Source organism: Anser cygnoides, unplaced genomic scaffold (assembly GCF_040182565.1).
Source record: "Anser cygnoides isolate HZ-2024a breed goose unplaced genomic scaffold, Taihu_goose_T2T_genome scaffold_45_1, whole genome shotgun sequence".
Lineage (NCBI taxonomy): Eukaryota > Metazoa > Chordata > Aves > Anseriformes > Anatidae > Anser > Anser cygnoides.
Genome location: NW_027103069.1, coordinates 1,339,681 through 1,362,384, shown reverse-complemented (window position 1 = coordinate 1,362,384; position 22,704 = coordinate 1,339,681). Strand labels below are relative to the sequence as shown.

Genomic DNA, 22,704 nt, shown 5'->3' with positions numbered 1-22,704 from the left:
TGTTAAAATCAATGTGATACGAGAGGAAGAAAGGCGAGAAAGAGAAGAAAAGAAATTTACCCCTGAAGAACAAGCAAAATTGGAGAAAATAGGGGCTAAGTTAGAACAAGGAGAATGGACACTGCCTGACGGGCGAGAGATATTGCCAAAAGCCTATGCGAGGCAAATACTGGAACGTTTACATGCACAAACACATTGGGGTATGAAGGCATTAAGCGATCATTTCCTTAAACAATTTGGTTGTATTGGAATTTTTGAAATAGCGAAACAAGTTACACAAGGTTGTTTAACTTGTCAGAAAATAAATAAGAAAGTGTTTCGACAAGCAGCTATGGGAGGGAGAAAAACAGCTTATAGGCCTTTCGAGAAAGTACAAGTTGATTTCACTGAATTGCCCAAGGTAGGGAGAATGAAATATCTATTGGTAATCGTAGATCATCTAACACAATGGGTAGAAGCTTATCCTGTAGCACGAGCTACTGCACAGACAGTGGTAAAAATTTTATTGGAACATTTAATACCAAGGTATGGGATAATCCAGTACATTGATTCTGATCAGGGCACACACTTTACTTCTAAAATAATAAAATTGTTGTGTCAATCATTAGGTATTCAGTGGGAATACCACACTCCCTGGCACCCACAGAGCTCAGGGAAAGTAGAAAGGATGAATCAAACAATAAAACAACAATTGACTAAGTTAATGATCGAGACACAGCTGCCCTGGACGAAATGCTTACCATTGGCACTTTTAAACATAAGAACTAAACCACACAGTGAGACTGGATTATCATCATATGAAATGTTATATGGTATGCCTTATTCTCAAGGGATGCCCCTAGGGAACAATGTAATTGAGGATCATAGTATCCAGAAATACATAATTACCATTGGAAGGAGATTACAGGAGCTAAGAGAAATTGGGATGATGACTCAGACACCACCTTTAGGATTTGCTATTCATAAGATACAACCAGGAGACAAGGTCTTAATAAAAACCTGGAGAGAAGAATCATTGAACCCCCGATGGGAGGGACCGTACCTTGTTTTACTTACTACTGAAACAGCTGTGAGAACGGCAGAAAGGGGTTGGACCCACGCATCCAGAATAAAAGGACCAATAACTACCGAAGCCTGGAGGGTTGAGTCCACTCCTGGGGAACTGAAACTGAGACTAAAGAGGAACTGATATCCCAGCAATAAGGTTCTGCATGAATTAAGGGCACTGGATAAAGAGGACAAGTCTGAAGGGAGGAAAGGGAGAAGGCAAGACCGGGGTAGGACCCTCCACTGCGGTGTGTATGGTCTACCGAGGGAGGCAACCCCTATGGGTATTGACTGCCGAGTGAGAGGGCCTCGACCGGACTTCTCCCGCGCTAAGATCAGGTTGTCCTGAGAAAAGTAACATGAGAATCTCTTAAACCCATAATGAAATTGTGATTAGTTTTTCCAGGAGCTGGATCACCCCGAAGGGCTGAATGGTAACACAAGCTCTGAAACGGGCCCGACCTCATGATTGAAGGCGTTTCCCACACTCTCAAGATTGGACGACGAAAAAGGATAAGAAATGCTATACTTTCTGGTATTGTTTTTACAGGGGCAATTGGGCCATGGGCAACAATGGAGGAATAACTTTTTCACTTTGGGGGAGGAAGTGGCTAGGGCCTTTAACCTTAGTAACTGCTGGATTTGTGGAGGACCGGGGGGAACTGAAAGTTGGCCCTGGGTAGCAGGCCCAGTTGAACCCAAGTGGTGGGTCAGTAATCTGAGCGAAGTTCATAATGGGACGCAATTTTGGAAAGAGGAAGGAGGCCCATGGCAGTTACACTCGTCAGCTCGGGGTGTATACTGCTTGAACAGAACAGGAACAGTGGCGGTGGGAAAAAGCATTTGCAATTGGACTCTGTCACCTGGATATGATTGTACCGATCCTGGATGTAGTCCTATAAACTGTACAGCACGTAGTGGGAAATGGAACACCACACATGTTCAGCTGAGAAATGGGACTTGGCTGAAATGCTCATACAGAGAATTTTTTGGATCCGGATGTAAAACTGTGGCAAGAGCCCAAGCGGGGGGACAATTCGATAGTCGAATCTTAGACTGTCAACATGATAACACAACTAAGGAACAGCATGTGGTGCGGGTCTATCGCTGGAGATGGCAGAATGAGAATGGGAGGCGAGTGTTCTTTAAGCATTTCTGGTCAGCTTATAATATAACTGGCCACCAAGGAGAACTGAATTGTGACTGTAAGTGGAAACCCGATGCGGGAGCTTGGAAGTGCGCATATACGAGTACGAACGGGGCAGACATTGTAACAGGACCACTCGGTAACAAGGACACTCTGTATTATCACGCCCCAAGGGCTAAAAAGGGATGGAATGGTCCTTTTCCAAATGGGACATGGGCCCTAAAGGGACATTATTGGGTGTGTGGCAAACATGCTTACAAGAGGCTACCTGAAAATTGGTCGGGAATATGCTATGTGGGGTACATAAGACCCTTGTTCTTTTTATTGTCACAAACACAAGGAGATCATTTAGGAATAAGATTATATGATGACCTGAACAGAGTGAAACGATCTATAGATACTTCCTTAACCGGGGGTAGTGCCCAAAAATGGGGAAAGGATGAATGGCCTCCTGAAAGAATCATACAGCATTATGGGCCAGCCACCTGGAACCCGAATGAGTTGATATCAGGAGCCCGAGAACCTATTTATAATTTGAACCGAATAATTAGGTTGCAAGCTATCCTCGAGGTTGTAACAAATCAAACAGCGACAGCCTTGGATCTTTTGGCTGACCAATCCACTCAAATGAGAAATGCTATATTCCAACATAGAATGGTCTTAGACTATTTACTAGCAGAAGAAGGGGGAGTATGTGGAAAACTGAACGATTCTAATTGTTGTCTACAGATTGATGATAATGGAAAAGTGGTCAAGCAGATAACAAAGGAAATTAGAAAGTTAGCCCACGTCCCAGTACAAACTTGGAAGGGTATGGATTGGGATTTCTTTTCATGGTTGCCTGGTGAACCATGGGTTAAAAGGATGCTGTTTTTATTTTTATGTGGTATAGTGACATTTTTGTTTATACCTTGTATGATACCTTGCTTTACGTTGTTGATACGGCGAGTAATAAATAGCACCCAATTTGTGATGACTTCAGTGGAGAGAAAAGGTGACGTGTCGATAATGATGCTTAAAAAGTGGACACCCCGAGAACTGACTGATGAAATCCAATTGTTACTGACAAAGGTTGAAGGAGAGACACGAATTGAAGATTAAAAAAAAAAAAAAGGGAGGAATTGTAAGAAATGGTCCAGCAATTCGTGCCACTAAGGGGTTTTGAAGGGTTAACATTGAGGCCTGGGTTTAGGCGAGAAAAGAACAAAGGGATTTCTTCGGAGAAAAAACTGCTGACTTTGCACGAATGTGCAGTAACTTCTGACAGCCGGCCAAGAGACCACTAGATAAGGAGGAAAAATATGAGCCTCCCTGTCTCCCTGTCCGAGCGGCCCCCGAGAAAGTAACAAAGACTGATAAGCGGGTGCACTTGGAAGGACGTCGGATTCGGGAAACCAATTATAATAACCTTGCCTCTTTTAGAAGTAGTAATAAATATGTATTAGCCTAGGAGTATAAAAAATTAGATGCCTCACGTAACGGGTGTGCGTCCTGGTGGAGCAGAGACTCCCGGCGCACCCAGCGCTGTTTGCTTGCCTCTATTCATTTAATAAATTGTAAACTTTGATTGCAATCCTATTTGGGACTCAGTCATTTATAACAATTTCCTTCTTAAAACTCCTAACTGACTCGCGGAAAGCTGACTCCACAATCAGTAAGATTGTAAAGTAAGTATGTTTATTCAGCGCTGGGCGGCACGGGGGGTAGTCCCACCAAAGTTGTGGGCGCCCTAACGCGGCAACTTGCTTTGGTTATATATAGTAAAGAGTTACATATGCATGAAGTTTCCCAGTACGCCTATACATATGCATGACCTGTCCCCGCTTAGTATTAAAATTAGCTCCAAGAAGTCATTTCCATAAACTCCTCCCATCTGCACTTGCGCAGTGCCTTCTGGTGGTGGGTGCTGAGGGTCGTGAGGATGAAGTAAGATGTCTTCATCAGGGTTGAACTTTTCACCTCATCTCCTTGCGCATGCTCTCTGAGGCCTTGGTCACAATCTGGGCCATAAGGTTGGTTTGGTCTGGTTCTCGGGGTCCGAGGGGCTCCTGTTATCTCGAGGCCTTGCATGTTTGACATTCTTTATCTTGTCCTTTTGTGAACAGTCCTCCTTATCTTTGTCATTTATAACAGTATGCAACAAATACAACCTAAAAATATAAAAACACTTCCCTGTGTTATTTGGGGCAGCTGATGCATAAGAACAAAACCAAGCGCTTAAGTAGCTTAGGAGTCTGGCTATGATGAATTATGCCACTGATGATCTAGAAAAGGACCAAAAACTAACACCCAAACAGACTAATAAAAAGTGTAAACAACATCACCTCTCTCCCAGGTTTTAAACAAAATTGCTCCATGGGTTCTATCCCCAACAGCTGAAAAGCAACTTTTGGAAAGCCTTCTTCCTTGTCTGCAGAACAATATACCTACTTGACTCCATGAGAAGCATTATACGTGTTCAACTTACAGAATGACTCTTATTAAAGCTAGAAACACTCCTAGTTTGGAGTTCAGATTAACCCATCAAAAGAACTCAAATTATTAGAAAAGTAACTGCTTCCGTATGAGCAAGGCTGAAGTTCATAACGTAGTAAAATAGTATCGTGAAAACACAGAATAGCTTTACAAGTTTGCCTAAGCTGAAGCTAATTATATTATAATACTCTCAAGCTCCACTTTTCTTCAAAGAGACAGTGCACATGGTTCTTCAAAGAGACAGTGCACATGGTTTTTAATAGCTATACATATGTTATTTAATAAGGTTAGTTTAAAAAACACCCAAGTCTTCTACTCTCTCTCAGAAAACACTTCAAATTAAAGGGAACTCTCAGAGTGAACTATATCCTTCTCTCATCCCCAATGAAGAAATTAACACCCAACAGCAAGCTTAAAAAGAGGAAAAACACAAATGAAGTTACTATACTTACTCTTTTTACTTCCTCTTCTTCTGCGTATCTCAGGTAGAAATTAAATACTCTAAGGTCTTTACAGTAGATAATTAGCTTCTCTGGGTATTTTCTCAGTTGTCCCATTAGAAGTTTCTTTTTCCCATCATAAACTACAAAATTAAGAAGTAAATATCAATATCAAAATCACTTTGTCATTAATTGATAAAACTATCCCTGCTTGATGTCTCAAAATTCAAGAAACTAATTCAAGTCCAAGTTTTAACAAGTCAAAACAAGCACCCTACAACAGTATTGCAAGCTGTTGTGCTGACAACTTTTATTTTATTTGATTTTTATTTTTTATAAGCCCACACAAGCTACCCACTATAAGGTAGGAACTGAATTTAGAGCAAGCCAGCTGCTCAGTGATTACTTCTGTTCACATTCTGGCTACACAACAAGTTCAAAGTTTTGATATGCATAAAGAACAACTTAGTAGTTTTGACTAAGATTCCTCAGTCTGTATTAAGTTCCTTAAAAGAATTATTTTTTTGAACTATCATAAAGCCCTCAGGACAACCCTTTGTTCAGTTCTGTTTGAGAATATACCATTTCATGCCTTCAAGTACTACCAGCTAGGCCACTGGAAATGAAACCAAATAGTGTCTCACAACCATGCTTCAGTGTTCTCCCTAGCCCACTCCTTCACCCATTCACATCACCATTCATAAATACTCTGAACATGAGCCCAAAGTCAGGCTACTCAATAAAGTTTGTAAGCAGTAGAGAAAGCTAGCAGCCTCACTCTTGTGTACTTCTTTTTAAAAAAGCAATACAGGCACGCCTGTAGGCCCTGCTGCAAAACAAGTCCATTTTGTTTGGCTTGTACAGTAAAAACTCATTTTCTACCACCTTTTATATCCTGAAGACATCAAGAATCTCATGAAACAAAGTTCCCTTAGACAAACAAGAGGTATTCTTCAGGAATGTCACCTATACTGCTCTGCAGTGCTATTGCTTAAGTGAAGCAATAGCACTGCACCATTTTTTTCTCCTGGAAAGAGTCCTGTGGAGGGCCACAAAGATGATACAGGGCCTGAAGCATCTCCCCTATGAGGAAAGGCTGAGGGACCTGGGTCTGTTCAGCCTTGAGAAAAGAAGACTGAGAGGGGATCTTATTAATGTTTACAAATATCTTAAGCGTGGGAGACAGAGGGATTTGGCCAACCTCTTTTCAGTGGTTCGTGGGGACAGGACAAGGGGCAATGGCCACAAAATGGATCACAGGAAGTTCCGCACCAACATGCGAACGAACTTCTTCACGGTAAGGGTGACAGAGCACTGGAACAGGCTGCCCAGGGAGGTCATGGAGTCTCCTCTGGAGATATTCAAGGCCTGTCTGGATGCCTACCTGGGCAGCCTGCTCTAGGGAACCTGCTTTGGCAGGGGGGTTGGACCCGATGATTTTTTGAGGTCCCTTCCAACCCCTACAATTCTGTGATTCATTCAATTGATGTCCAGGTCTGTACTACTCTGAATCAAGTGACTAACACTGAACTTCCACTGAGAGAAATACAATTGACTCAGCATGCTATAAACCTAGGATTTAGCAAGCTAGTGATAGAGCAGAAATTAGCAAGGTCACTGAGGTTTAAAATACACCTCATGTGATCTGGGGAAAGGGTTCTGCAGCTTTGTCCAAATTCATTCCAGACAGTCCGTAAATCAGTATTTTGCTGCAGAAGCTTTAGTTTTCAACATTAAGTTTCTCAGGGTAAAAATTCAGGGAGTTTATGACTACAATCAACACGTCAAACTGTGTTCTCATTCTTGTTCACCTTCAAAGTAATCCTGCACTCTTGAGAGCCATATACCACCATCTCCTTCACTTGTAACACCTAAATGGACCAGCTTCACATGCTCCAGCACATCCACAGAAGTGTAGCATTACCACTCCTCTTTGACAACTCAGTTTGGGCATCTAAAAAAAGGAAATTAGACTCATTTCTAAGGATTGGGGACTTTGACAAACATTTAAAAAGCTAAAAAGTCCCAAAGTCTTTGCAGTTAACACCTGACTCTGGAATAATGCAGAGCTTCGCTGAGCCACACAGCAAACATTTTTCTGGAGCATTTCCACTGCATATCAGCCTACTTGGTCTTGTGCAACCCTAGAATGGTTCTGCAGATGTAGCCCAAATTCAAGTCTGATGTTATACATTAGAGATGTTCGACATTAACACTTTTGCAATTGCTATTAGACAAACAGTCAGGAATCAGGTTTAAACTAACTATAGATTTAGCTTTCAAACCAATCCATGCTTTTAACTTTTGTGGGTTTTTTTTGTTGTTGTTGTTTTTTTAATTTTAGTTACTAATTCACGAGCTAAAAAGTTATAAACTACATCTAACTGTAAGCATCCAGATATACACTTAGAACATTTTCACTGAAAGTTATTAGAGCCTGGTGAAGGATATGTATGGACCAAGTAGTACAGACTGATCAACATGAGCCTGTGGCCATTAAAACTTTCCATAAATCTATAGTCAGTCTGTGTTCTTATATAAAGGAAAGGTAAGATTATTTAGTCAAAGAAACACTATACTTCTTCAGAGTCTGTTTGGTCATAACAAGGCCACCTGTCTTCCTACATTATCATCTGAAGCAGAATCATCATCGAGGAAAGCAATCTTGAAGTTTGTGCATACAAGTTTCCCATAGGTGCCACGATTTGACCCATCTTCTTGTATGTACTTGTATACTGTGCTTGCCTCACAAAGCAGCAGTTCACCTGTGTAAAACAAACATTAACTTGCAACATAAGTTGAAATACTGGTATTTCAGTTATCTTAAACTCAGCATTTACTTCCCGACAGCTTCTTGTAACTGTATGCCTGAAGATAATTCATCATTGTTAAGCAAAGATTAAGAGGCAGCTCCTGGAATCAGTATCCAGACAGCCTCTTCCAGGTTATTAAGATTTCTAAGGATGGACTGAACACTGTTCAGCTGAACACATTTAGAAGTTCTGTAACTAGAAGCAGCTTCATCATGGCCAACTAACTGGTAGAAAAAGAATACATGGAGTAGCAAAGAGCCACCACACAAATGTATACCTGAAAAATCCAAATCCCAGTAAAGAACAGTTAATATAGTCAATGAACAATTTGAAAACTGTTCCAGTTTTCTGCACCACTAAACTCTTAGCAATACTGAAACATTTGAGTTAATTATTACAAGTTTATCATTGTTAGTTTTTCATAGCTTTGACTGTAAATGTTGCTGATTTTACATGTCCCAGCACTATCTTAAAGTTCTCAAACAAGTCTATATAAATAATGGTCAATGAAATTTTAATCTTCAAATTAGCAGGAACTGAACTTCAAATTTAAGAAAATAAAGACAGGTTTAAATAGGTACAAACAACAGCCAGATTAGTCTTTTCTAGAAAAGTACAGAAAAACTGACAGAACAACACTAATTTATGCTGAGCTTTTATTTGTATTTTACGTTAGCAAACTCATCTTTCCTGACCTTGGAAAATACTGTCAGCATTTTAAAAGAAAGAACGGGACAAAAATCAAAGCCACCTTTATGAAAATAGGACAAACTGAAGTACAGACAATTTGCCACATGCAGCTTTACCTGAAGATACTGTTCTCTATAAAAAATCCAATTTTTATATTTTTTCAGTAATCAATGCAGATACAAATACTTAAAACATTCAACCTGCAAGAATGGTTACTCCCAAACCTCTGTTTTACTACGCTGGACACAGATGTCACTGGAGTGTTTGCTGTACACAAATAAGAAACTTTATAAGTAATAAAAAATCATTTAAATTATATAATTCTAAGCATACAATATACAAGTTACCCGGTAATAAATGAGGATTTACTTCCTTTTCTATGGGTTCCTTTATGTCTATCTCCTAGAGAGAAGAGTAATTACTTCTTTGCAGAGATCATACCTGTAATACGTGCTGTAACTGCACCCTCTCTTAAATTCCCCACATTCTTGCTAATAAAAAAATTAAATTGAGAGTACTTTTAATTAAGGACAAAAAGTTTGCAGTACGCTTTTTCCATTTAAGGTCAGTGGTCTACTAGCTAGACAGTTAAGTTGACACCTACAGCATCAGTTAGAAACATAAAAAAAGAAATGTATTACCTGCATAAGGAACAGACAAAAACAAAGCATTACTAACATTATTCACATTCTTTTGATACATGTAAATGGGTATACGTAAACCTGATGTGTTGCATCATCTCCCAGAGTTCATTCAAAAGCTTTTCTACGACTAAATATTTGTTCCTAATATATCCTTCATAATTTTTCCATGCTTCATCCTTTATTACCAATTTCTACTTTTCCCATATGCATTACTGCAAACAAAGTCACTTGAACAGTACTACTAAAGTTACAGAGAAAGGAATTTCAGAATCCCAGAGCCAAGAGGTAGAACAAGTCATAGGATAGCCTTTAGTTTGGACTCAAATTGCACAGAACAAACCTATTCAACTCTCCGTATCACTTATTCTGTCCTTGAGGTGCTGACAGTTGGGCTAAAAATCTCCAGCTAAAAGACTATTAAACTAGAGGACATGCTACACTCTTCCTTCACAGGAAATCAGAACGTCTTCCTGCAGTCAGAGTAACTTCACATGCACTGGAGTCTTTGTGGAAAGCTATTAGTTAACAGGAAACCCCCTGGAAGCCACAGCAAACTAATTCTAGTTTGTGACTAGCATCCAGAGTCAGATTTTGCAAACTAAGGCAAGCAATCAAAAGGAGACATAAGCGATAGCAGTTTTGCTGGATTAAATACAGAAAAAAGCCCCTGAGAGCACAAAAATAGCCTCCCTTTGCCATTCACAAACACTTGCTCTCAAAGCTCAGAAGACCGAAAAGCTTTAAGGAGGCATAGCAAAATCAGAAACACCAGGAAACTATGTCATGAGAGCAGCAGAGGCTTTTGAGGCAAGCTGATGGCAGTAAAGGTTAACAAAAAACAAAAGTGGTGGTGTCATGAAGAAAAATCTCTAACTACAGCTGGCAGCTATGTACTGGCTCTGGCTGGGTGTGAGAAAGGAATTTGCAGGTGGCTTTGCACTGTTTCACACATCCCTGAATTAGAGATAATGAGGAAACAAGCGGTAGAAACAAAAACTTGAGCAAGGTCGAGATAACGTAAATTGGCTACAGTGTTAAAGATGAGCTTTGGGCAGTGGCCAATTGCTGACTGGCTGGAGGTGTGTGTCTGAGGGTCTCTAACCAATTGTATGACACATTTGGGCGCATGGACAGCGCGTGGGGCTACAGGGAAAGTATATGTAGTAGTGAAAAATGGCAATCAACGTCGTTGCTCAGGGCCCCATTCAAAAGCATTCTTCTTACGGGTTACTTGGTAGAGTGGGTTTACAATCAGACTGTAATTTGGAATATGCATTCTCCAAAACCCCACGACACCTAGGAAAGTTTGTGTTTCTTTTTTGCTAGTTGGTGGAGACATAGCTGTTATTTTGTTGATCACATCCATTGGGATTTGACGACGTCCATCTTGCCATTTTATTCCTAAAAACTGGATCTCTCGTGCAGGTCCTTTAACTTTACTTTGTTTTACGGCAAAACCGGCCTTCAGAAGGATTTGGACTATTTTCTTCCCTTTCTCGAAAACTTCTTCTGCAGTGTCACCCCACACAATGATGTCATCGATGTACTGCAGGTGTTCAGGAGATTCACCCTGCTCCAGCGCAGACTGGATCAGTCCATGGCAAATGGTAGGGCTGTGTTTCCACCCCTGGGGCAGCCGATTCCAAGTATATTGGACCCCCTCCAAGTGAAAGCAAACTGTGGCCTGCACTGTGCTGCTAGAGGGATGGAGAAAAATGCATTAGCGATATCAATTGTGGCATACCACTTGGCTGCCTTTGATTCCAGTTCATACTGGAGTTCTAGCATGTCCGGCACTGCAGCACTCAGTGGTGGCGTGACTTCGTTCAGGCCACGATAGTCCACTGTTAGTCTCCACTCACCATTAGACTTTCGCACTGGCCATATGGGACTATTAAAAGGTGAATGAGTCTTGCTGATCACTCCTTGGCTCTCCAGTTGACGAATTAGCTTATGGATGGGAATCAGGGAGTCTCGGTTGGTGCGATATTACCGCCGGTGCACAGTTGTGGTAGCGATTGGCACTTGCTGTTCTTCGACCCTCATCAGCCCCACAACAGAAGGGTCCTCCGAAAGACCGGGCAAGGTAGACAACTGTTTAATATCCTCTGTCTCTAAGGCAGCTATGCCAAAAACCCACCGGTACACTTTTGGGTCCTTGAAATATCCTCTTCTAAGACAGTCTATGCCAAGGATGCACGGAGCATCTGGGCCAGTCACAATACGGTGCTTTTGCCACTCATTTCCAGTTAGACTCACTTCAGCCTCCAATACAGTTAACTGCTGGGATCCCCCCGTCACACCATAAATACAGATGGGCTCTGGCCCTTTATAGCTTGATGGCATTAGAGTACATTGTGCACCGGTGTCTACTAAAGCCTTGTACTTCTGTGCGTCTGACGTGCCAGGCCATCGAATCTACACAGTCCAATAAACTCGATTGTCCCTTTCTTCCCCCTGGCTGGAGGCAGGGCCCCTCTAGTCCTGGACAGAATCTTCGTTTCTGTGTTTAAAGGACTGCCTGCTGGAAGTTGGAGCAGCAAACTTTTCAGAGAACCCCTTTTTCCCAATTGTTTTCTTTTGCAACTCACATACCCGTGCCTCTAGGGTCGAGGTAGATTTTCCATCCCATTTTCTCATGTCCTCTCCATGGTCACGTAGGTAAAACCACAGGGTGGCGCTGTGTGTACCCACCATATTGTCTTCCTTGCACAGATGAATGCTTACCCCTAATAGCTGAGACACTGGTTTGTACAGGTGGGGAGGAAAATAAACTCTCTTTAAGTTGGTGGACCTCTTCAGAAAGTTTCTCCAAAGCATTCTCTTTTAGTTGGTGGACACTGGTTCGTTCAGGTGTGGGGGGAAGATAAATTCTCTTTAAGTTGGTGAAACTCTTCAGAGAGTTTCTCCACAGCCGAGACACAGGCCTGTAGGGAAGTGGAGAGACTTTCTTCATACTGCCGGAGCTGTTTAGCCACTTCATCCACTGTGGGTTCCTCATCCTCTTTCCAGGCCATTACTGCCAATGAGCTGGCATATGATGATGGTGCACTCCGTACAAACTTCCGCCACATGGGTCGTGTACACTGGACTTCATCTGGATCTCTGGATATTTGTGCGTCGTCTAGGTCCTTATAAATCACCTCCCGTACGGCTAATTCCCTCAGGTACTGAATTCCCTTCTCCATGGTGGTCCACTTGCCTGGTAGACATACGAGTTCTTCCTTGAAGGGATACCTTTCCTTCACAACTGACAGGAGATGCCTCCAGAGGCTGTGAGATCGTGCTCCATCTCCAATTGCTTTGTCAATGCCTGCGTCCCTAGCAAGGGATCCCAGCCGCCTGGCTTCCCTGCCCTCTAATTCCAGACTATTGGCTCCGGTGTCCCAGCACCGGAGCAGCCAGGTGACAAGCTGCTCACCTATGCAGCGACCAAAATCTTTTCGCACATCTCGTAGCTCACGCTGGTATAGGGTTCGGGTAGTTACTGTTGATTTTTCGACATCCTCATCCTCATCTTCATCCTCCTGCACATTTGATGGCCCAGCCTCGTCTTCTCTATACCTAGACCTAGCAGAAGACTGTCTGCGTTCTAAACGACCTGAGCCTCTATACCATTTTTTCACCTTGTCTACAGGGGCAACTTGCACTGCTACAGCTCGTTTCTCTGACCCAGCCACAGGGTCTGCCACAGGGGTTGGAATACCCTCTGCAGGGGCAACTTGCACTGCTACAGTTCTTTTCTCTGACCCAGCCACAGGAGTGGGAGCGGCTGCAGGAGCTGGAGCGGCCACAGGGGCTGGAACTGGAGCAGCTGCAGGAGCTGGAGCGGCTGCAGGGTCTGTCACTAGGTTGCTAGTAGCATCAATTGCAGCTCGATAGGCACAAGCCAGACCCCAGCACTCTACAGTGATTTGTGTCACTTTGGAACTGCCAGAGTCATGACACCTTTTTTTCAAGCATTCTACCAGTTTTTTAGGATTTTGCAGTTGTTCAGGGGTGAATGTCCAAAACACTGGAGGTGACCACTGCTCTAGAAACCTGCCCATATCCTCCCACACTCCCTGCCACTCGCAACTATCCCGCCTCAAGACAGATCTCCGGATGAGATTCCTAAGTAGTTGTTTAACCTTAAATAAAACCTGAAGCGCATTCAGGAGACATAACAAGAACATGCTGGTCTGAGTATCCCAAGGATATTCAACATCTTGGAGAACTATCGTAACTAGCTCGGGGGATAAGGGTGGTGAAGGAGAAAGGGAGAGTGAACAGGTAGGGAAAAATATCTTCCCCTGTCCCCTTCACAGATTGGCTCCCTGATGAAAAAAGGCAATAGGTGTAATTGCTAATAGTTTCCGAGATATGGTTTCCAAAGCATAGAGTCGACGTCAGTGCTGAGTACAAATACCAGGTTAGAGTCATGACCAGAAATCTCATCATTTCATAAGCCATTGTTACACCGCACAGTACCATAACAATCTTAAACCAGGGCCCGGAAAGGATAAACAGTGCAACAGGGAGCACATACAGAAAGTAACGTGCTATAAAACTCAATTTGGAAAACGGGCACAGCAGACCTCAGATTAAGGCAATCAATATTGTGACTAGCAACTATTAAGCAGGTCCAATACTTATACCAATTTTAGTTTAACACACTCTGGTCAAATCTGTCGTTATCTCAACCCTTCGTGCCCCACGTTGGGCGCCAAAAGGACTGTTGTGGTTTAACCCGGCCGGCAGCTAAACACCACACAGCCGTTCGCTCACCCTCCCCCCTCCCTCTCTGGGATGGGGGAGAGAAACGGGAAAGTGAAGCCTGTGAGTTGAGATAAAGACAGTTTATTAAGACAGGAAAATAATAACAATAATAATAATAATAATAATAATGATAATAGTATTACTAATAATAATGTGTAAGAAACAAGTGATGCACAATGCAATTGCTCACCACCCGTTGACAGATGCCCAGCCTATCCCCGAGCAGCCAGCCCCCCCACCCCGGCTAGCCACCCCTATATATTGTTTAGCATGACGTCAGATGGTATGGAATACCCCTTTGGCCACTTTGGGTCAGCTGTCCTGGGTCTGTCCCCTCCCAGCTCCTGCTGCACCCCTAGCCTGCTCGCTGGCAGGACAGAGCGAGAAGCTGAAAAGTCCTTGGCTTGGTGTAAGCACTGCTCTGCAATAACTAAAACATCAGCATGTTATCAGCGCTCTTCTCATCCTAATCCAAAACATAGCACCCTACCAGCTACTAGGAGGAAAATTAACTCTGTCCTAACTGAAACCAGGACACCTGTTCAAGAGCCATCAGGAGTCCGTGTCTTCATCCCTTCAGCTGGGATGTTAACTTTCCCTGCAGCAGCCCATACAGCGCTGTGCTCTGCACTTGTAGCTAGAACAGCAGTAGTATCACACCAGTGTTGTCTGCTGCTGAGCAGTGCTGGCACAGCATCAGCACTCTCTCTAACCCTCCTAGGGGGTGGGCAAAAAAGTGAGAAAGGAACATCACCAGGGCAGCTGACCTAAACCAACCAAAGGGATATTCCATACCATATGATGTCACACTCAGCAATAAAAGGTGGAAAAAGGAGGAAGAGGGGAGGGGTGGGCTCTTGTTGTGAAAACGTCTGTCCTCCTCCCGAACACCAGCTACTTGCGTTGAGGCCCTGCTTCAAGGACGTGGTCAAGCATCGCTCGTTGGTGGGAAGTAGAGAGTAATTCCTTTCCTCTGCACTTCCACATAGCCTTTACATGTTTTGTTTTGTTTTGTTTTTTTCCCTTTCCCCCTCCCTTTCCCCTTTCCCTTTTTTCCCTTTAGTTAAATTGTTTGATTAATAATAATCTTTCCTTAATAATTATTTTTTTCCCTTTAATTAAATCATCCTTATCTCAACCTGTGAGTTCTTTCCTTTACTTCTTCCCCTCCTCATCTAATGAGGGGGAGTGAGAAAGCGGTTGTGGTGTTCAGCTGCCTAGCACGGTAAAACCACCACACAGAAAACAATACACAATTTGTCACCTTTGACTTCCAAATCTGAATCTTGTACAAGCCATTTTAGTCAAAGCTCACGTTTCGCCAGGTAAAACGTTATTATGCAAATATGGCTCAAGCAGAACACTGCTGCATTCAGAGAAGAAATGAGTTTTCCCAATGTTGTTTCTTCACCACCAGCAACTCTAAGCTAAACTTTGGGTTGCCTAGTGTCTTTATAGCTATGCCTTCTGCCATCACTATTCACGTGCAGCCAAATGCTGCGCTGTTCGCTTACAAACTATATGCCAACAATCGCTGCTATAGAACAGTAAAGTAGTATACTAACTAGGTGTTTTCCCCATTATCCTTTGCTTTGGGAGATCTTATAAGGCATGTAATAACTACTGTGTATATATAAATTGCTTAAGTTTCACTCTTACAGATATGAGCATCACTGTGTTGGTGCTGTGAGAAAAGTAGACCAAAAAATTTATTGACCCCAAAAGAAGCCCTTTGAGCTTACATCCATCTTTTTTAAAGTGCAATGAAGCTTTTGTAACAGATTCAAAAGAACTTGTGTGATAAAAGTAGTTAGAATGTAAATTGGTTGTCTTCTGAAAGCAGTGAGAATTTTAATTAAACTGCATCACAGCAAAATAGAGACTTCAGTCAAACATGCACTAGCTAAGCTTTTAAAAATCCAATTTCACTGTTTGTTGACAAACAAAACAAAACAAAACAACAAAAAAAAATACAAACTGAAGTGCTTACTGCAATCATAACTCCTATACAACAGCTTCCAACCACTGAACCTCTAGAAGTAAGAGATCTATTTCAGAGTCAACACATGCGTTCCCATAAGAGCATAGATATTTTAAAGACAGTTTTCATACATATGCACTAGGGATGGTTAGAACGTAAACAATGAACAACTGAATGCTGCCGATGAATCCATTCTGCCGCACTCATTTCCCAAGGAAGGATATAAAAATGTTAAATTCTACTAATGTCACATTTCGTATTTGTTCTTTTTAAGAGAGAAAGCAAAGATCTCCATGAGGAAAAGCTGTTAACTCACCAAGAACCAGTGCAAGCTGTGTAGGAACCCACAAGTTTAGCTAGTCTTTCTTCTCAGTTTCAACTTTATTTTTCTAATGGATATCACTTAGGACAATACAGATCTTAGGACTGACTCAAGTGCCCATTGTCTCTCCTCAACACCGCTTTAATCGCAGACATGAAGTTTATGCCCCCTGCCTCCCCTTACACCCAGGTTTGTGCGACTACATGGTGAGGTAATTCACAGTTCATAAGATCAGCTGGAAGGTCTTCACTTCCGCTATGCTTGGTTTTCTTGTTACTGCCTGTTGTTAGCAGAACTGGCTCATGAACAACAGATGAGAAGAACATCTAGGGGAGAGATATGAACTACTCCCACACGAAAATGTTAACATATACACCAGATGCTTAAATGATAAAACCCCATGCGTAGGTACAGGTCCACTTAGTTATTTAGCCCAGGAACCTGACAACTGTAGTATGGCAGAATATGTAGGCTTACTAAAATTAGAGATTATGGTGTAGGTGTCAACGAACTCAGGATCTCATGGCTTCAATTTCCTCATGCAAATCTGCAAGCTACAAAAAGGATTCTATTGGCTATGCGGAGATGATCATGCTAGAAAAAGCTTACCCTTAAATTGGAAGGGTCATTGTATCGGGGGCTATCTTAGCCCTCGAGGGGGTATATTCAAATAACCCCTTTGTGATGAGACCCACGAGATTCCATAGTTTTGTAAGGTGGTTGATTCCATCTCTGGGAATAAGTGAATTAGAAAAAGCTGTCGTAAATATCTCAGTCACAGCTGATGCTCTTTCAGCATTACAGGAAGAAATTTCCTCCCTACACAAAGTAGTGCTTCAGAATAGGATGGGATTAGATATGCTTTTAGCCAAGGAGGGAGGATTGTGTACAGTCATAAACCAAACTTGCTGTGTATATGTCAACAAAAACAGATTGAGACTGACCTGGAGAAGATTTCGGAAAAGAATAAAATTTTGCATGCAGTAGCTCAGGACGATACGTCCTGGGGATTTACAGACTTGGTAGAAAAATTGACTTCCTGGTTGCCAAACCTAACCTGGCTGAAACAGTTGTTTATCACAATAATCGTGGTCGTGGTTTTGTTCATGGTTCTTTGTGTAGTGATCTGATGTACCTTATGGTGTTTTAAGAGTACGGGAAACTCCTACAGCGAGTGGAAAAAACCAACTCAGATGGAAACTGGAGTCTTACAGATATTTTGAAAGAGTGATAGATAGAGAAACAATATATTGAACCTATAAATAGTAAAAGAATTTACTAACTTTTTAGAAAAGGGAGCACTGAGAGAGGGAGTTAGGAGAATCTTATCAAGTAGAGAGAGAGTGCTGACGGCATTAAACTAGGATGCTACTTAGTGTCTTTGCTAACTATGGTGCATTGTGCAAATTAACTAAAGCAAGAAGCCTTGGGCCCCTCACCAAGGTCAGTCTCCTAATAAGAGAGTGAGCCTATCTTAAGAAACTGGTAGAAACTGGTCCTGCAGATGGACAAGAGCCAAGGAGCAACTGAGTCTGCGCAAAGACAAGAGGTCAACTAGCGGTGACGAGGAAGAGTCATCAATCTTCATCCCCACGACCCCCGACGACCACCACAAGAATACACTGCGCAAGCGCAGATGGGAGGAGTTTATGGAAATGACTTCTTGGAACTACTTTTAATACGAAGCGGGGACAGGTTATGAATATGTATAGGCGTATTGTGAAACTTCATGCATATGTAACTCTTTACTGCATATAACCAAGGCAAGTTGCCACGTCAGGCACGCAGGACTTTGGCGGGACAACCCCCAGTGCTGCCCAGTGCTGAATAAACATACCTACTTTACAATCTTACTGATTGTGGAGTCTGTTTTCCACAAATCAATAGGACCCGCAGGAACAGTGTTAATCTGAGGCAGGGGAAGTTTAGGCTGGACATCAGGAAGAGGTTCTTCACTGGGAGGGTGGTTGCACACTGGAACAGGCTCCCCAGTGAAGTAGTCACTGCACCAAGCTTGTCTGAATTTAAGAAGCAATTGGACTGTGCACTTAGTCACATGGTCTAAAATTTTGGGTAGACCTCTGCAGTGCCAGGAGTTGGACTTGATGATCCTTATGGGTCCCTTCCAACTTGGGATATTCTATGATTCTATGATTCTATGATTCATCCTTTCTCATTCTGACCCCAAGTCTCTCATATGATTTCTGTGTTGCGCATTATTATTATTCCAGCCAGGGTTGGCAAGTGAGTATTTCTGCTCTGCCAGTATTATCCCTGGTTCTGGAGGATGAGCTCCTTCCCATTCTTGTATAGCAGCTCTCCTCCTGATCATTCCCATTTCTTTCCCTGTAAACAACATACTTAGTACAGACATCATTCCCCCCCAAGAGTATAAGTTAGGTCCTAGGAACTGGTCTAATAGTTCAGCTAGCCTGATGGGGTTCTCAATTAAAGACTTCATCTCCTTCTTAAAACTCCTAACCTCTCTGCTGGTACGGAGGGGGTGGGAGGGGTTCACCTAAGAGGATACACAGTTAGTGTTAGTACTGTTAGTATCAGGGAAGGCAAAATTCTCAGTACCTCTTCTACCTTGTTCTAATTCTTGCCAGAGCCTAGAGTACGCTCTTCTCTAGGGGTAGTGTTAATTGCAGTCCCTGTCTCCCTTCCTGGAGCGGCTGCTGCTGCCACCGGTGCAATATTAGGATTATAGGGAACATAACTTGGCTCCTCCTCCGAAAAAAGAAGGAATCTTATTGTTTACTGTGGTGTATGAAGCATGTTTGTTCATTATTTCCCATGGCTATATTAAGAAGGAACAAAGGGAGTCGCCAGGTGGCTGTAAGGACCTTGAGGCTCCCTGCCTGTTGCTGTCTCGGGCGGATAGTTGAGAGAACTTTGTGTAAATACTATTACTGCAAAATTTGATAACCCACTGTCCTATCTGAAGACAAAACAGCATGACCGGCTATGGAGGGAAAACATCACGTACCAAGCGGAGGAAGACTACGGCCTTAATCCGTGCGACCACCAGAGGGACCAGAGACGACCCCCTAGCAACAGTCGACGCAGCCGCAGTAGCAGGAAGGGGGGCTACGTAACCCCGGAAGAACTCGGTGATATAAGGACTGTGAAAAGGGGGGGGGGTGCGGGCCGTTTGGAGGAGCACGGACTCCCCGGCCGTCCAGCGCTGTTTTCCTTGCTGATCGCTTACTCAATAAACTAATTCTTTCTGGCTAAAAGAGTAATTTATAACATTTACATAGAAATTTAAAGCCTGAATTTTCATCAGGCCCGTATTTTGGCCAAAATACTGCTGTTTCCTTAATTGGTTCTTTTGTCCAGACTGATAAACAATATTTAACCATTTTCTTCTGTGGGAATAAAAATGTTGTTTTTGCAGAGTTACATTGCTTAAAGGTAAGGAATTTGGTATTGAGATATGCTTGCAGTGATAAGAAAACTTAGCAGGCGACCTTGTAAAATGCAGACAACCAGACTCCTTAGAGCAATTAGGTGAAAATCACCGTGTCAAGTCAGATAAGTGAAGAAAGCTTACCACCTCAAAGAGTAAAAAAGTCAAAAGAAATTTAAAAAACAACAGGCTGGCAACTGAAAGCCATGTATTATCTGTGAAGCATGGGATAGGTTGTGAACCTGGATTACCCACTCAGTGGGGAAACAGGGGAGGGTCCTGGTCGTCGAGGAAATACAGTATATAAACTGTACCGTGTGACTAGTAGGTGCGCTCCTGCTTGTGGGACGCCCGCCATTGCAATCGCGAATAAATTACTACTTCACTGAGATCCTCGCCTGAGCCTATGTTATTGGCTACGGAGTGTTTCTCACAATTTGGGGGCTCGTCCGGGATCCAGTCACCTACCGGGGAGCCCCACCGCCGCAGCAGCAGGAAGGCATGCCCCGCTGATTTCAGCGGTCCTGTGCATCGGCGGTGGCGGTTCTGCGGAGAGCTGACAGAGGGCCCGAGACTGATTAAAGAGGCAGGATCCATGAAGTAGTGGGGAAGGGAAGAAGGTAGGCACTCCGGGTTTTAAGAATTGATCCGGTAAATCTGCGCACAGACCAAGGTAAGAAATATCAGTTATTGCCTTGGGGGTTGGGTGAGACTCTGTGTGATGTGTGATTGAGATGTACTTTTGTACGAAGCAAGTGTGGAGTCCTGATCCACGGTTCCGTAGCTCCGGGAGGGGTGCGGCCGGAGACGGACGAAGTTTGAGATAAGGGAGAGAAAGGAAGAGTCTCAGGAAATTTGGTGTGCAGTACGCCTTGCACGGTAAAGTGCTTGGCAGTACAGCCCCATTTTCCAGAATTGGAACGTTAGTGTGTGGTACCCTGCAGGAGGGAAATTTCTGTAGCAGCACACTGACAAGGACTACGAAAAATGGGAAAATATGGGTTCCAGGGGACAGGGAGATAACCCTGGGGGAGTGCCTACCGACAGCTCTTCCTGAAGAATGATAAGAAATTGGAAAAATAATCCCAAAATTAAAGGAGATGATAAAAGAAGTGTGAGAAACACTCTGTAGCCAATAACATAGGCTCAGGCGAGTGAAGATCCGAATGAAGACGACGGAGTCGTAAGTATTTAAGGCGTATACCGTTTGGTTGGGTGGGATTCGGTTGCCTGTGTGTGTGAGAGTGTGACTGAGACGGAACGTAGTTCCGAAGCGATTGTGGAGGTCTTCTAACCGCGGTTCCAATCTCCCGCGAGGGACTTGGCCGGTGAAGGACCGAAGCGATTCCTATAGGATTCGTGGGTGGGTGATAGGTCCTAAACCCCCTGCAAGACACTCTCACTAAGGCAACCAAGGGCTGTAGGAATTGCCACAGTAAAATTCCTAGATGGGTCAGACAAAATTGAAGACCCGGGACCAGAGAAAAGGGAGCAAATTACCAGACATACCACCAGAAAGTCCATTAGGGATAATGATTAGAAATTGGAACGATAGGGGCCCCAGAAAAGGAAAAAAGTAAATTAAAAATGGTTCAGTATTGTATGACAGAATGGCCAAAGGAGCCTTTAAGACCACATGTCTTTTGGCCCGTTTTTGGATCCTTTGAAGACTGGGTTTGCCAGGCCTTAAATATACATGTTAATTCAAAGGAACCTTTTTAGCCAGGAGGAAAGTGATTATGCAGGATTATGGATCAGGACCTCACGTCCTTTTCCAGCCTCAATATTTACACTAAAAGCAGACGAGAAGTTTGAAGAAGAAGAGAACAAAAAAATAAAAAAAAAGGAAAAAGAAAAGATGATGAATGGGAGTCATTGGATAACCTACCACCTCTATATCCTAACAATCCACCCCCGGTGGTGCATCTTGTAATCCGATTTTGTTCTTAAATGTTTTGTGTCAAGGAGGAAGGTGGGAGCATTATCTAAGTAACAGTTTAGAAGTTTGGGTATATTCGCGGTGGTGTTTGGTCAGTTTCCCAAGTATCGGGGGAGGGGGGCTGACTGATTATCAAAGCGGTAGAACAGAGAGAGTCACTTCTTTGGTGGTTCGGGCCTGAGCCCTGGGAATTTGGTAAGAAGGGGGAGAGCGAATTTATTTAGGCCTCAATACCTTTTTAAACCCCCATCTTGACGGATACACAGGAGTGATTCCTTGTTTTGTGTAGGCTTACTAACAAAGTGCATGAGAAAAATTAGCATTCGGCTTGAAATTCGGTCTTGTTGAAATGTAAATTTTGTGAAAAAGGTGGTATTGTTTGTCTGGAAGACGGAGGGCTGACTGCTTCAGGTGTTTTTCCGAAATCCTGTGGATTTATGATTGGAACGGGGCTCATCAATAATCTGAAATAGTGAAGTTTGTATGTGGAAAGAAGAGTTTAATCCCAGAGAATTGGGACATTTGGGAAGAAGATTAGGAAAAGATAGTAAAAACCTGCAATAAAAAGGTTTGCGTGGAAATTGAAACAAGGGACAGTAACTAATATAAATAAATAAAAGGGAATGGGAAATCAAGGAAATGGGAAATGGGTAATATCCAAAAAAAAAAAAAGCCTCCTTGGGTGCATATTGGCACATTGGAAGGATATTGTTAGAAATGGGGGCACAGAAAGCAAGAGGACTTTCACTAAGTATTGCAATCAATGGTGGCCACTATATAAACTAAATGGCCACTTTATGGATCAATCGACTATAACAGTGTCTTGCAATTAATGTTGTTTTTGAGGAGAGAAGGAATATAGGATGAAATGTTGTATATTGATATGTTGTTTCAGCATCTTGGAGGGAAAAGGTTTGGAATTAAGTTGGCCCCTGACTGAGCCTTTGGTGTTGACATTAGAAAAGTACAGGCTGGAGAAAGATAAAGGAAGTGTTAAAAGGGTTGTTGAAGTTGTTAAAGGTTGTGTGGCATGTAG

At 42.8% G+C, this 22,704-nt stretch overlaps 2 long non-coding RNA genes across 2 annotated transcripts in view; one reads left to right on the top strand and one right to left on the bottom strand.

Moving 5' to 3' along the window:
- LOC136789438 (uncharacterized) overlaps positions 1 to 3,087 on the top strand; it is a 52,264-nt gene extending 49,177 nt beyond the window's left edge. Inside the window, exon 4 of the long non-coding RNA XR_010828182.1 lies at positions 1,445 to 3,087. This is a non-coding gene — a long non-coding RNA (uncharacterized lncRNA). The remainder of the gene's footprint in view (positions 1 to 1,444) is intronic.
- Positions 3,088 to 3,568: 481 nt separating this feature from the next.
- On the bottom strand, positions 3,569 to 19,392 carry LOC136789439 (uncharacterized). The gene is made up of 3 exons (XR_010828183.1): positions 19,307 to 19,392; positions 5,122 to 5,252; positions 3,569 to 4,344 (listed from the first exon to the last, which is right to left on the bottom strand). It is a non-coding gene; the product is annotated as an uncharacterized lncRNA (long non-coding RNA).
- Positions 19,393 to 22,704: the final 3,312 nt, after the last annotated feature.